Source organism: Leucopleurus acutus (genome assembly GCF_964270905.1).
Source record: "Leucopleurus acutus genome assembly, chromosome: 7".
NCBI lineage: Eukaryota > Metazoa > Chordata > Mammalia > Artiodactyla > Delphinidae > Leucopleurus > Leucopleurus acutus.
In genome coordinates this window covers 68,236,639-68,252,870 of record NC_139150.1, presented here as the reverse complement: position 1 = coordinate 68,252,870, position 16,232 = coordinate 68,236,639, and the positions used below count along the sequence as shown (strand labels likewise).

The following is a 16,232-nucleotide window of genomic DNA, read 5'->3' as shown; positions in this document are numbered from 1 at the left end:
TTGCGGGGCACAGGCTCCGGATGTGCAGGCTCAGCGGCCATGGCCCACGGGCCCAGCCGCCCCGCGGCATGTGGGATCCCCCCAGACCAGGGCACGAACCCGCGTCCCCTGCATCGGCAGGCGGACTCCCAACCACTGCGCCACCAGGGAAGCCCTGAGGGTAGGTTTTAAACTATAAATTCATTTCCCTTAACACATAGGGCAATTCAGATTACGTATTTCTTCTTGAGTAAACTTTCATAGTTTGTGAAGGTCTTAGTCCATTCAGGCTGCTATACCATAGGTTGGGTGACTTATAAACAACAAAAAATTTACTTCTTGAGGCTGGGAAGTCCAAGATCAAGGCACTGGCAGATTCAGTGTCTAGTGATGGCTGGCTTCCTAGTTCATAGAGGGCTGTCTTTTCACTGTAACTTCACAGGGTGGAAAGGAACAAGGGGTCTTCCTAGTCTCTTTTAGAAAGACACTAATACCATTCATGAGGGTTTCACCCACATGACCAAAGCACCGCCCAAAGTCCTACCTCCAAATACCATCACACTGGGGATAACGTTTTAACATAAGAATTGGGAGAGGGCATACACATTGAGTCTATGGCAAGGAATTTGTCCATTTCATCTAAGTTGTGTAATTTACTGTATAAAATTCTTCATAATATTCCCTTATTATCCTTTTAGTATCTGTAGATTATGTAGTGATGTCACGTCTCTCATTCTTGATATCAGTAAGTCTGTGTCTTCTCTCTTTTTATCCTGATCAGTCTGGCTAGAAAACTGTCAATTTTATTGATCTTCTCTAAGAACCAGCTTTCAGTTTCACTGGTTTTTTTCTATTACTTTTGTATTTCATTGATTTCTACTTGGAACTTTATTACTTCCTTTCCTCTGTTTATGTAGACTTTTTTTTTTAAGATTTATTTATTTATTTGCCTGTGCTGGGTCTTAGTTGTGTGCACACAGGATCTTTGTTGCCACATGCGGGATCTTCGTTGCGGCATGTGGGCTCTTAGTTGCGGCATGTGGGATCTAATTCCCTGACCAGGGATGCAACCCAGGCTCCCTGCATTGGGAGCCCGGAGTCTTAAACACTGGACCACCAGGGAAGTCCCTATGTAGACTTTAATTTGCTCTTCTTCTTCTACTTTCCTACGGTGGAAGAGGAGGCCACTGATTTGAGATCTTTCTTCTTTCCTAATGTAGGTATTTAGAGCTAAAATGCACCCCCCCCCCAACAATGTTTTAGTGGCATCCCACAGATTCAGGTATGTTTTCTTCTTATTCAGTTCAAAATATTTTTAAATTTCTCTTTCTTATTTTCTTTGACCAATGGCTATTTTTTGTTGTTGTTGTTGCGGTACGCGGGCCTCTCATTGTTGTGGCCTCTCCCGTTGCAGAGCACAGGCTCCGGACGCGCAAGCTCAGTGGCCATGGCTCACGGGCCCAGCCGCTTTGCGGCATGTGGGATCTTCCCGGACCAGGTCACGAACCCGCGTCCCCTGCATCGGCAGGCGGACTCTCAACCACTGCGCCACCAGGGAAGCCCCCAATGGGCTATTTAAAGTATGTTTTCAGTTTCCAAATTTTGTACTTGGAAATTTTCCAAGAATCTTTCGGTTACTGACTTCTAACTTAATTACACTGTGCTCAGACGATATACTGTGTATGACTTGAAGTCTTTTACGTTTATTGAGATTAGTTTTATGGCTAAGAATATAGTCTATTTGATAATTATACAATGTGCATTTTAGCAGAATGTGTGTTTTGTTGTTGGACAGAGGTCAAGAAGGTTATTAGTGTTGTTCAAATCTATATATCCTTGCAGATTTTGTCCGCTTGTTCAATCAATTATTAACAGAGTGGTATTCAAACTATAGTTCTGACTATAATTATAGATCTGTTGATTTCTCTTTTCAGTTCTATCAGTTTTTGCTTCACGTACTTTGAAGCTCTGTTATTAAGGGCATAACTATTTAGAATTACTACATCCTTTCGATGAACTGACCTTTTTATCATTACAAAACGACCTTCTTTATCTCTGGTAAAAATGAGTCTGTATTAACAAAACCTTTTAAAAAATATTAAAATATTTATTAAAAACTTAGATATATAGTTAAATATCATTAGACTTCATTTTCCAACTATAGCCAAGATAACCTTTCAGAATCAATTTCATTTCACCTTACTGTTTAGAATGGCATACATTTCAATAAATACTGTTAATATCAACAAAATACTATTAACTTCAATTTACAAGGCTAAATGTAGTTTACAAAATTCCTCTCATTGTAACACAAAGAGTTTTTTAAAGGTTCAAAACTATGTGTTCCTTGGTGTTCCAAGCCTTACAGAATGAAAAATGAACACTGTTTAAACCACAAAGAAACTAGAGTATTATCAAAGTTATTTGCTACATTAAAGCAATTTAAAATAGCACCTTAGTGATTTCATTTAGAAAGCATTATCAACATCAGTTATGCTGGCTGGATCATGGAGCTACAAAATTGAAAAAGCAAGTCATTTCAGATAAAATCAGTTTCTTTTTAAGAACACAAAGCAGTGTAATTCTCTACTGTTGCACCTGCAACTGAAAGTTTTGTAAAGAAGGAGGGCTGTAAAGAAAGGCTGAAAACACAGATGCTTTAAAGGGGTCATACAGGATATAAGAGTTGTGGGAACTAGAGACCACAGGCAGCCACTACTGGTCAGATCCATCCAACTGTTGCCAAACAGACTGGGCAAAACCAGAATTTCCTTTTTGTCTTTTCAAGGGAAGCCAAAATAATCCGGATTTTTTTCCCCAACATTCCAGGGTAGAACTCTTGTGACCTAAACATGTGTCATCTACCTCTCGTGCCAAGTGTGACTGCCAGGGCCTTAGAGAGCCCAGTTAGTTCCTTTCCAACTTTACCCTGACTGTACAGACTCGAGCATTGGAATAATCCAGATTTTTAATGTAAATCTCCAAGTTTTAAAGTATCAGCAACTAATTCAAAATCCTAGAACACTAGTAAGTTCAAACAAAACACATAAGCAGGCTATATTCACTCTAAAGATTAAATATCGAGAAAAGAACAATTTCTAAATTTCATTTAAAAAATATTGACCTGGTTAGGGACTTCCCTGGTGGCACAGTGGTTAAGAATCCACCTGCCAATGCAGGGGACATGGGTTCGAGCCCTGGTCCGGGAAGATCCCACATGCTGCGGAGCAACAAAGCCCGTGTGACACAACTACTGAGCCTGCGCTCTAGAGCCGGTGAGCCACAACTACTGAGCCCACGTGCCACAACTACTGAAGCCCGCACACCTAGAGCCTGTGCTCCACAACAAGAGAAGCCACCGCAATGAGAAGCCCGCACACAGCAACGAAGACCCAACCCAGCCAAAAATAAATAAGTAAAATAAAACAGATTTTTAAAATAATAATAATAATAATATGCATAAAGAGAAAGTGCAATGTGGTAAATGGTACTTCATGGTCCTATAAATCTCAGCGAAGGGTATAATGGAGCGCATTACGGTAGTCCAAATCTTGCTCAAAGTAAAAAGTTTTTATTAAAGCAGTTCCTATCCTTTGAGGTTTCAACAAAAGTATAGGGGGAAATGGAGGAAAGTGGAAAAAGTATGAAAATAAGAGTGAAATAACACTGCTTTCAACTCAAGAAGTATACAGAAAAGCATCACTGCTAATCTGAATATTCCCAATTTTAGCTACACTCTCTACAATGTTGGAAAACTAGAATATAAAATGTGCTAAATTATTTTGTATATATATGTACATATATTTGTATATACATATATGTATATGTACACAGAGAGAGAGAGAGAGAGAAATACAAAGACCTGATCAATTCTCCCCCAGGGAGTTTTTTCCTTTGTTTTCTTTAAAAGCTAAATCAAACCTAAACTTTATTCACTTTGAACACAAAGTAACAGAGTAAAATAACACTTCACAAGTTTCTGAAACTCAGCTATCTGGCAACCTCACCAATTCATATACAGCCAAGAACCAGCCATTAAGAGCTGCCATAGATATCACCAAGCAGCAAAACATACATACTTAATGCACTTCAGTCTCTCATTCAGAGTCCGTTTAATGACAGTTTATTTTTAAAATTCTGTTAAGTTTATTTGACTACTAAATACACAGTGGAAGTAATACAAATTAAAAGGAAGAGAGGTAAACACATTATCAGATCAAAAAATGAATCCATGAAGAAGCGAGGGAAATATTTTATGAAACAGAAGATGACCTAAAGGCATACGTTAACTAGATCCTTAACTGCAAGAGCCCTACACACCTCAAATAAACCTAATGGGTATCACTGCTTTACAAATGCTCTGTAGCATGTATAATCACGTCATCTACTTATAATGGAATGGTTAACTTACTGATGAATTCTTTTCTCACCTTTATCTACATACTAAATACTAAAATCATATATACTAAAATCCTATATAATCCCCCCAAAAAAAAATCTAACCTCTATTTTGTTTCATTAGCCAATTTCCAAGCTAGTACCACCCACAGCTAATTATAACAGTTCTGTATGTTTTTTGATGTGGTAGATAAACTCCCTCTTCACCCTTTTAAAAACTTTCCAGGCTTGTCTGGCATCTCTGATGAGGGTCACATTGAGCTTCCAGCGGCTTCAGGGGTGTCTTTAGGAGTCAGCTCTGTGGCAGAAGACATCAACTCCAAAATCAAGAACTATCAGCCTGCTCCTTTTGACAGCCACTTCCCCAACCAAAGCCAGACCGGGACTGCTGGCGGAACTACCTAGGCTTCCACCACTGTGAGAAGGCAATGTCTGCTAAAGGAGGTGATGTCCCCATGTGTGAATGATACTGGTGTGTGTACAAGTCTCTCTGCCCTATAGCCTGGGTGTCAACCTGGGATGACCGCTGGGCAGAAAGCATGTTTCCAGGGAAGATCTGAACTGGCTCCACCTCTCCTCTTCTGTCCTCCATCCTTCTGCTCAGGGTGGTGAAGGGGGACCTGGGTACATGGTGATCCCCACCCTGGGATCCTGAATCATGGCTTAACTAATAATAAATACTCATTGGAAGAGTGGGAAAAAAAAAAAAACTTTCCAGGCTTACTCATCCAAGCTTATCAAGTTTCAGGAGGAAAAAAGTTGAGATCTCTGTTAGGAACAACTCTAAAACCCAGATTATTTAAGGAGAACAGCCGACTTTACAATATTAAGTTCTCCAGTCAAGTGCATACGGTATGGCTCTCCATTTTATTTAGGTCATTTTTTTTTTTAAGCCTTTAAGTAAAGTCTCATGATTTTCCTCACCCAGATCTTCTACATTGTTTGTTAGGATTATTCATAAGTATTTTACAGTTTTGTGGCTAATGGGAAGGAGCTCTTATGTTTGCCAAACAATCATTACTGGTACATTAATAACCTATGACTGAGTCTCAGACCTTGTTCTAAATGCGAGGAATTAAAGCAATGAAAATACCAAATGTCATGTCCTTATGGAGCTTACATTATAGTTGGGAAATAATCAGTAAATAACTATAGACTTATAAATAAATAATTTCACAAAGCATACATGCTATGAATAAAAATAAAGCAAGATATAGGGAAAGAAAGTGATAATGGAAGTGCTTATTTTTACACGGCAGTCAAGGAAGATCTCTTTGAAGAAGTAAGAAGGAAAAATCTGAGCAGGGGTTGAAGTGAAAGGAAAGACTAAATCATATGACAACAGAAAACATTCCAAGCAGGAAGAAAATTTTTTAAAAAGCCTAAGGGCAAGTAAATACCTTGATCTTTGAGGAACAACAAGAAAGCCATGGTTCTGGAGCTTAGGGGACTATTGAAAGATGAGGTCAGTGAAGGCGGAAATCATACAGGACCTTTTAGGCTAGGTAAGGTCTCTAGATTTTATTCTAAACATGCTGGGAAGCAACTAGCAGCCTCCAGATGACAGTGCTGTGTCTTTAAAAAAAAATCACAGTAGTTGCTGTACACAGAGTAGAGGGAGAAAAGAGCAGAAGCAGGGAGTGCAGTTAGAAGGTAACTGTAGCAGTCCAAAAGAGAGATAATAATGGCTTATATTAAGGCAAAGGAGTGGGAGTGACAAGAAATGGCAAGATTTGAGATACAGTTTAAAGGTAAAAATGCTACTGATGGATTGGAGGTATGAGGGAAAAGAGAAACTAAGAATGACTTCCAGTTTGTGGCCTAACCAAGTGGGTGGATGGGGGTGCCATATATTGAGATGGTAAAGTCTGAGGAAAGAGTAAGTTTGAGTAAATACACCCAACATTCTGTATCGGACAAGTTAAGTCTGAGATGCCTACTAAAACATTCAAGTGGAGAAGGCACTCCAATACAGTGTGGCGTTTGATAAAGATATCAAGGCTGGAGTCAACAGTGAATTAATGATACTTATAACCACAAAATTAAATAAGATACCCTAAAAAGTGACAAATACTGACACAGAAAAGGCCTAAGCCGAGGGCACTCCAACTTTTTTTTTTTTTTTTTTTTGCGGTACGCGGGCCTCTCACTGCTGTGGCCTCTCCCGTTGCGGAGCACAGGCTCCGGACGCGCATGCTCAGTGGCCACGGCTCACGGTCCCAGCTGCTCCGCGGCATGTGGGATCTTCCCGGACCGGGGCACGAACCTGCGTCCCCTGCATCGGCAGGTGGACTCTCAACAACTGCGCCACCAGGGAAGCCCCACTCCAACTTTTGAGGCAAGGGAAGAGAAGCTAGAAAACAAGACTGAGAAGGAACTGTCATAAATCAGACAAGATTCAGGATGACATAGCATTCAGAAAACCAAGTGAGGTTTTCCCAAAACTAGGGACCGATCAATCGTGTCAAATGCTGATGAGAGGTAAAGAACTTTAAGACTGAGAACACTGACTAGAATGGGTTTAGTTGGTGAAGGTGTAGAAGAGCCAACCTGGAGCGAGTTGGAGAGAAAACGCAAAGTAAGAAAATAGAGACGATAAGTATGAGCAAGTCTTTGCAACAAATTTTTCTCTACATGAGAAAGAAAGGTGTGTGTGTGTGTCTGTGTGTGTGTGTGTGTGAGACAGAGAGACAGACAGACAAAGACAGATTTTGAGATGTTACAGCATGTTCTTACGCTTGCAAATATGATTCATCAGGAAAGAAAGATGATGCAGGGCAAAATCCTTAAATAGACAAGAAAACGCAGCACAGATGGAGGACTTGGCATATACAGAGAGAAAGAGAGAGAAAAAAGAGTAAGGAAAGAAAAGAGAGTAAGTAGTCTTCTTAGTAATGAAAGTGGAAGAGCAAAATGACTAGGTAATACTGAGGGCACAAGGGATATTCGTGGCCATAAATTTAAAGTGAGACCAGTCAGCACTGTTGTTTGTTTTCTCCAATCACACTCAGCTACTCAGGTTCAAGGGAACACAGAGTTTGCAACGAATTGTGTTTTATCAGGGCTGAAGTTTTGCCCTAATTACAGTGAAGGAAGAAACAAGAGAGATGATAAACTGACCCCACAAAATAGTACAGAACATTAGCAGGCATTACCATTTTTATTCAATGAATCAATGTAATTGGGTAAGGAAAGAAGTTACTGTATGAGGTGCATGATGGACAGTGCAAGAGTTGTATGACTAATGGCCTGGTGGTCTAGATAGAATCCAAGAAGTGTCAAAATATGGTATCAAAGTATGTGAGCTGGCAGAAAAAGAAATGGAAGTCAGAATTAGATGCTTAAAATACTTTAAGTTATAGATCTTGATGATAAAGTCTAGGGTAATGGCTCTCTATTCTAACTACACATTAGAATCTAATAGAATACTTATTAAAATCAGACCAAGAAAATAAGAATTTCTGAGGGTGGCACACTCCCATCAAAAATTTTTAAGCTGCCCAGTTAATTGTAATATACAGTCAGAATTGAGAACCAATAGTCTTGGGTGTAGTTGAGGCAAGTTAAAGAGAAACCTGCAATCTGCAGATTCAAGAACATCTAATGAAGTCGTCTTCTATTACTCCCAATATAAATAAAAGCATGAGCTATGTTCTAAATATTTTAGATGCATTAACTCATTTCATACTCCTAACAACCCAACAAGGTATAACTAGTATTATCCCCTTTTTTAATGAAGAATGGAAGAGAATGAAAGTATACAAAATTAAAACTCCTAGGTAGTATATGAACTACTATAACACTATTTGTAGGTAAACTGCTGAAAGTTAAAGATGCATATAATAAACCCTAAGGCAAGTACTTAATAAAAAAGATGTATAGTTAATAAACCAATGTGGAGATAAATGGAATATTAAAATACACTCAATCCAAAAAGGAACAAAAAGCAGGACATTAAAAACAGAGAGAGGGGGCTTCCCTGGTGGCGCGGTGGTTGAGAGTCCGCCTTCCAATGCAGGGGACACGGGTTCATGCCCTGGTCTGGGAAGATCCCACATGCTGCGGAGCGGCTGGGCCCGTGAGCCATGGCCACTGAGCCTGCGCATCCGGAGCCTGTGCTTTGCAACGGGAGAGGCCACAAGAGTGAGAGGACCGCGTACCGCAAAAAAAAAAACAGAGAGAGAAACCTTAAGAAAACAGGAGCTGAACCAAGATGGCGGAGTAGAAGGACGCGCTTTCACTCCTTCTTGTGAGAACACCAGAATCACAACTAGTTGCTGGACAATCATCGACAGGAAGACACTGGAACTCACCAAAAAAGATACCCCACATCCAAAGACAAAGGAGAAGCCACAATGAGACGGTAGGAGGGGCACAATCACAGCAAAATCAAATCCCATAACTGCTCGGTGGGTGACTCACAGACTGGAGAACACATACCACAGAAGTCCACCCACTGGAGTGAAGGTTCTGAGCCCTACGTCGGGCTTCCTAACCTGGGGGTTCGGCAACGGGAGGAGGAATTCCTAGAGAATCAGACTTCGAAGGCTAGTGGGATTTGATTGCAGGACTTTGACAGGACTGGGGAAAACAGAGACTCCACTCTTGGAGGGCACACACAAAGTAGTGTGTGCATCGGGACCCAGAGGAAGGAGCAGTGAACCCAGGGGAGACTGAACCAGACCTACCTGCTAGTGTTAGAGGGTCTCCTGCAGAGGTGGAGGGTGGCTGTGGCTCACCATGGGGATAAGGACACAGGCAGCAAAAGTTCTGGGAAGTACTCCTTGGCATGAGCCCTCCCAGAGTCCACCATAGCCCCACCAAAGAGCCCAGGTAGGCTCCAGTGTTGGGTTGCCTCAGGCCAAACAGCCAACAGGGAGGGAACCCAGCCCCACCCATCAGCAGTCAAGCGGATTAAAGTTTTACTGAGCTCTGCCCACCAGAGCAACAGTCAGCTCTACCCAGACCAGTCCCTCCCATCAGGAAACTTGAACAAGCCTCTTAGATAGCCTCATCCACCAGAGAACAGACAGCAGAAGCAAGAAGAACTACAATCCTGGAGCCTGTGGAACAAAAACCACATTCACAGAAAGACAGACAAGATGAAAAGGCAGAGGGCTATGTACCAGATGAAGAAACAAGATAAAACCCCAGAAAAACAACTAAATGAAGTGGAGATAGGCAACCTTCCAGAAAAAGAATTCAGAATAATGATAGTGAAGATGACCCAAGACCTCGGAAAAACAATGGAGGCAAAGATCGAGAAGATACAAGAAATGTTTATCAAAGACCTAGAAGAATTAAAGAACAAACAAACAGCGATGAACAATACAATAACTGAAATGAGAACTTCACTAGAAGGAATCAAGAGCAGAATAACTGAGGCAGAAGAACGGATAAGGGACCTGGAAGACAGAATGGTGGCATACACTGCCGTGGAACAGAACAAAGAAAAAAGAATGAAAAGAAATGAAGACAGCCTAAAAGACCTCTGGGACAACATTAAATGCAACAACATTCGCATTATAGGAGTCCCAGAAGGAGAAGAGAGAGAGAAAGGACCAGAGAAAATATCTGAAGAGATTATAGTCAAAAACGTCCCTAACATGGGAAAGGAAATAGCCACCCAAGTCCAGGAAGCGCAGTGAGTCCCATACAGGATAAAACCAAGGAGAAACATGCCAAGACACACAGTAATCAAATTGGCAAAAATTAAAGACAAAGAAAAATTACTGAAAGCAGCAAGGGAAAAATGACAAATAACATACAAGGGAACTCCCATAAGGTTAACAGTTGATTTCTCAGCAGAAACTCTACAAGCCAGAAGGGAGTGGCATGATATACTTGAAGTGATGAAAGGGAAGAACCTACAACCAAGATTACTCTACCTGGCAAGGATCTCATTCAGATCCGATGGAGAAATCAAAAACTTTACAGACAAGCAAAAGCTAAGAGAATTCAGCACCACCAAATCAACAACAAATGCTAAAGGAACTTCTCTAAGTGGGAAACACAAGAGAAGAAAAGGACCTACAAAAACAAACCCAAAACAATTAAGAAAATGGTCATAGGAACCTACATATCGATAAGTACCTTAAACGTGAATGGATTAAATGCTCCAACCAAAAGACACAGGCTTGCTGAATGGATACAAAAACAAGACCCATATATATGCTGTCTACAAGAGACCCACTTCAGACCTAGGGACACATACAGACTGAAAGTGAGGGGATGGAAAAAGATATTCCATGCAAATGGAAATCAAAAGAAAGCTGGAGTAGCAATACTCATATCAGATAAAATAGACTTTAAAATAAAAAATGTTACAAGAGACAAGCAAGGACACTACATAATGATCAAGGGATCAATCCAAGAAGAAGATATAACAATTATAAATATATATGCACCCAACATAGGAGCACCTCAATAAATAAGGCAACTGCTAACAGCTGTAAAAAAGGAAATGGACAGTAACACAATAATAGTGGGGGACTTTAACACCTCACTTACACCAATGGACAGATCATCCAAAATGAAAATAAATGAGGAAACAGAAGCTTTAAATGACACAATAGACCAGATAGATTTAATTGATATTTATAGGACATTCCATCCAAAAACAGCAGATTACACTTTCTTCTCAAGTGCGCACAAACATTCTCCAGGATAGATCACATCTTGGGTCACAAATCAAGCCTCAGGAAATTTAAGAAAATTGAAATCATATCAAGCATCCTTTCAGACCACAACGCTATGAGATCAGAAATTAATTACAGGGGAGAAAACGTAAAAAAGACAAACACATGGAGGCTAAACACTACGTTACTAAATAACCAAGAGATCACTGAGGAAATCAAAAAATACCTACAGACAAATGACAATGATAACACAACAATCCAAAACCTATGAGATGCAGCAAAAGCAGTTCGAAGAGGTAAGTTTATAGCTATACAAGCCTACCTCAAGAAACAAGAAAAATCTCGAATAAATAATCTAACCTTACACCTAAAGGAACTAGAGAAAGAAGAACAAACAAAACCCAAAGTTAGCAGAAGGAAAGAAACCATAAAGATCAGAGCAGAAATAAATGAAGCAGAAACAAAGAAAACAATAGCAGAGATCAATAAAACTAAAAGCTGGTTCTTTGAGAAGATAAACAGAATTGATAAACCATTAGCCAGACTCATCAAGAAAAAGAGGGAGAGGACTCAAATCAATAAAATTTGAAATGAAAAAGAAGTTACAACAGACACCACTGAAATACAAAGCATCCTAAGAGACTACTACAAGGAACTCTATGCCAATAAAATGGAAAACCTGGAAGAAATGGACAAATTCTAGAAAGGTATAACCTTCCAAGACTGAACCAGGAAGAAATACGAAATATGAACAGACCAATCACAAGTCATGCAATTGAAACTGTGATTAAAAATCTTCCAACAAACAAAAGTCCAGGACCAGATGGCTTCACAGGTGAATTCTATCAAACATTTAGAGAAGAGTTAACACCCATCCTTCTCAAACTCTTCCAAAAAACTGTGGAGGAAAGAACACTCCCAAACTCATTCTATGAGGCCACCATCACCCTGATACCAAAACCAGACAAAGATGCTACAAAAAAAGAAAATTACAGACCAATATCACTGATGAATATAGATGAAAAAATCCTCAACCAAATACTAGCAAACTGAATCCAACAACACATTAAAAGGATCATACACCATTATCAAGTGGGATTTATCCCAGGGATGCAAGGATTCTTCAATATAAGCAAATCAATCACTGTGACACACCATATTAACAAATGGAAGAATAAAAACCATATGATCATCTCAATAGATGCAGAAAAAGCTTTTGACAAAATTCAACACACATTTATGATAAAAACTCTCCAGAAAGTGGGCATAGAGGGAACCTACGTCAACATAATAAAGGCCATATATGACAAACCCACAGCAAACATCATTCTCAATGGTGAAAAACTGAAAGCATTTCCTCTAAGATCAGGAACAAGACAAGGATGTCCACTCTCACCACTATTATTCAACATAGTTTTGGAAGTCCTAGCCTCAGCAATCAGAGAAAAAAAAGAAATAAGAGGAATACAAATTGGAAAAGAAAAACTAAAACTGTCACTGTTTGCAGATGACATGATACTATACATAGAGAATCCTAAAGATACCACCAGAAAACTACTAGAGCTAATCAATAAATCTGGTGAAGTTGCAGGATACAAAATTAATGCACAGAAATCTCTTCCATTCCTATACACTAATGATGAAATATCTGAAAAAGAAATTAAGGAAACACTCCCATTTACCATTGCAACAAAAAGAATAAAATACCTAGGAATAAACCTACCTAGGGAGATAAAAGCCCCGTATGCAGAAAACTATAAGACACTGATGAAAGAAATTAAAGATGATACCAACAGATGGAGAGATATACCATGTTCTTGGATTGGAAGAATCAATATTGTGAAAATGACTATACTACCCAAAGCAATCTACAGATTCAATGCAATCCCTATCAAATTACCAATGGCATTTTTTACGGAACTAGATCAAAAAATCTTAAAATTTCTATGGAGACACGAAAGACCCCAAATAGCCAAAGCAGTCTTGAGGGAAAAAAATGGAGCTGGAGGAATCAGACTCCCTGACTTCAGACTATACTGCAATAATCAAGTAATCAAGTAATAATCAAGTAATAATCAGTAATCAAGACAATATGATAGTGGCAGAAAAACAGAAACATGGATCAATGGAACAAGATAGAAAGCCCAGAGGTAAACCCACGCACCTATGGTCAACTACTTCATGACACAGGAGGCAAGATTATACAATGGAGAAAAGACAGTTTCTTCAGTAAGTGGTGCTGGGAAAACTGGACAGCTACATGTAAAAGAATGAAATTAGAACACTCCCTAACACCATACACAAAAATAAACTCAAAATGGATTAGAGACCTAAATGTAAGACCGGACACTATAAAACTTTTAGAGGAAAACATAGGAAGAACACTCTTTGACATAAATAACAGCAAGATCTTTTCTGATCCACCTCCTAGAGTAATGGAAATAAAAACAAAAATAAACAAATGGGACCTAATGAAACTTCAAAGCTTTTGCACAGAAAAGGAAACCATAAACAAGACAAAAAGACAACCCTCAGAATGGGAGAAAATATTTGTAAATGAATCAACAAAGGATTAATCTCCAATATATATAAACAGCTTATGCAGCTCGATATTAAAAAAACAAACAACCCAATCCAAAAATGGGCAGAAGACCTAAACAGACATTTCTCCAAAGAAGATAAACAGATGGCCAAGAAGCACATGAAAAGCTGCTCAACATCACTAATTATTAGAGAAATGCAAATCACAACTACAATGAGGTATCACCTCACACCAGTGAGAATGGGCTTCATCAGAAAATCTACAAACAACAAATGCTGGAGAGGGTGTGGAGAAAAGGGAACCCTCTTGCTCTGTTGGTGGGAATGTGAACTGATACAGCCACTATGGAGGATGGTATGGAGGTTCCTTAGGAAACTAAAAATAGTATTACCATATGATCCAGCAATCCCACTACTGGGCACATACCCAGAGAAAACCACAATTCAAAAAGACACATGCACCCCAATGTTCATTGCAGTACTATTTACAATGACCAGGTCATGGAAGCAACCTAAATGCCCATCAACAGACAAATGCATAAAGAAGATGTGGTACATATATACAAGGGAATATTACTCAGCCATAAAAAGGAACGAAATTGGGTCATTTGTTGAGACATGGACGGATCTAGAGACTGTCATACAGAATGAAGTAAGAAAGAGAAAAACAAATAGCGTATATTAATGCATATATGTGGAACGTAGAAAAATGGTACAGATGAACGGGTTTTTAGAGCAGAAATTGAGACACAGATATAGAGAACAAACATATGGACACCAAGGGGGAAAAGCAGTGGGGGGCAGTGGGGTCTGTGTGATGAATTGGGCGATTGGGATTGACATGTATACACTGATGTGTATAAAACTTGGGCTTCCCTGGTGGCGCAGTGGTTGAGAGTACGCCTGCCAATGCAGGGGACACGGGTTCATGCCCCGGTCTGGGAAGATCCCACATGCCGCAGAGCGGCTGGGCCTGTGAGCCACAGCGCTAAGCCTGTGCGTCCGGAGCCTGTGCTCTGCAATGGGAGAGGCCACAACAGTGAGAGGCCCGCATACCACAAAAAAACAAAAAATAACCTTATAACTAATAAGAACCTGCTGTATAAAAATAAAAAAGCTTAAGAAAACATAGTTGTCTCAAACAGTGATACCTATCCTGCTCCCATTAGCAGAACAAAGTTCATGATGGAGTCGTACTGAACTCTCTCTTTGGTAAATATAAGTGGTCAAGTGCCCTTTTCTTAGCTCAAATAAAGTGACTTTTCTTCAAAGATAAAAAAAAAAAAAGATAGAAAAATAATACACGCAAACCCAACCATACCAATAATTTCACTAAATTTAAGTAGTCTACCAAGACAAATGAAAATATATGTCCATGGTACTTGAAAAGATGCTCAACATTGCTCACCTCAGGGAAATGCAAATCAAAACCACAATGAGATATCACCTTACACTGGTCAGAATGGCTATTATCAAACAGATAACAAATGACAAATGTTGGCGAGGGTGTGGAAAAAAGGCAACCCTCACGCACTGTTGGTAGGAATGTAAATTGGTGCCACCACTGTGGAAAACACTATGGAGGTTCCTCAAAAAACTAAAACACAACTACCATATGACACAGCAATTCCACTGCTGGGCATATATTTGAAAAAAAAAAAGAAAACACGAGTTCAAAAAGATACATGCACCCCAATGTTCAGAGCAGCATTATTTACGATAGCCAAAATATGGAAGCGACTTAAGTGCCCATCAACAGATGAACAGATAAAGGAGACGTATGGTGTGTGTGGCGGGGCTGGGGAGCACACACACAGTGGAATACTACGCAGCCATAAAAAAGAATGAGGGCTTCCCTGGTGGTGCAGTGGTTGAGAGTCCGCCTGCTGATGCAGGGGACACGGGTTCGTGTCCCGGTGCGGGAAGATCCCACATGCCACGAAGCAGCTGGGCCCGTGAGCCATGGCCGCTGAGCCTGCACATCCGGAGCCTGTGCTCCGCAACAGGAGAGGCCAGAACAGTGAGAGGCCCGCGTACCACAAAAAAAAAAAAAAGAAAAATACAAATAAACCTGAAAAAAAAAAAATGTCCATATAAAAACTTGGATACAATATTCATAGCAACACTACTCAAAATAGCCAAAATGTAGAAACAACCCGAATGTCCATCAACTCATGATGTGGAATTTCCATGCAATGGAGTATTATTCAGCCATAACAAGGAATGAAGTACTACTGATACATGCTGTGACGCAGATGAATCTAGAAAGCATTATGCTAAGTGAAAGAAGCCAGACACAAAAGTCAAACATTATACTATTCCATTTACAGTAAATATCCAGAATAGGCAAATCTACAGAGAAAGCAAGCAAACTAGTGGTTGTCAGGAGGGGGAAGGAGGGGGGAAGGGGAATGGGGAATGACTGATTAAAGAGAAAAAGATTTCCTTCCGAGTGATAAAAACAGTCTGGAACTAGATAGTGATGACAGTTGCGTAACATTGAGAATGTACTAAATGCCACTGAACTGTAGATTCTCAAGTTGTTAACATGGTGAATTTTATATTATGTGAGTTTTGCCACAATTTTTTAAAAAAGGAATGAAGGGGCTTCCCTGGTGGCGCAGTGGTTGAGAGTCCGCCTGTCGATGCAGGGGACGCGGGTTCGTGCCCCGGTCC

General features: G+C 39.9%; 1 protein-coding gene and 1 pseudogene across 3 annotated transcripts in view; one reads left to right on the top strand and one right to left on the bottom strand.

The window, feature by feature from the left end:
- DENND4C (DENN domain containing 4C) overlaps positions 1-16,232 on the bottom strand; it is a 128,636-nt gene that overhangs the window by 98,837 nt on the left and 13,567 nt on the right. The window lies entirely within an intron of this gene.
- Positions 4,326-5,409, top strand: LOC309963681 (cytochrome c oxidase subunit 6B1-like; annotated as a pseudogene). The gene has a single exon. The product of its transcript is annotated as a cytochrome c oxidase subunit 6B1-like (transcript).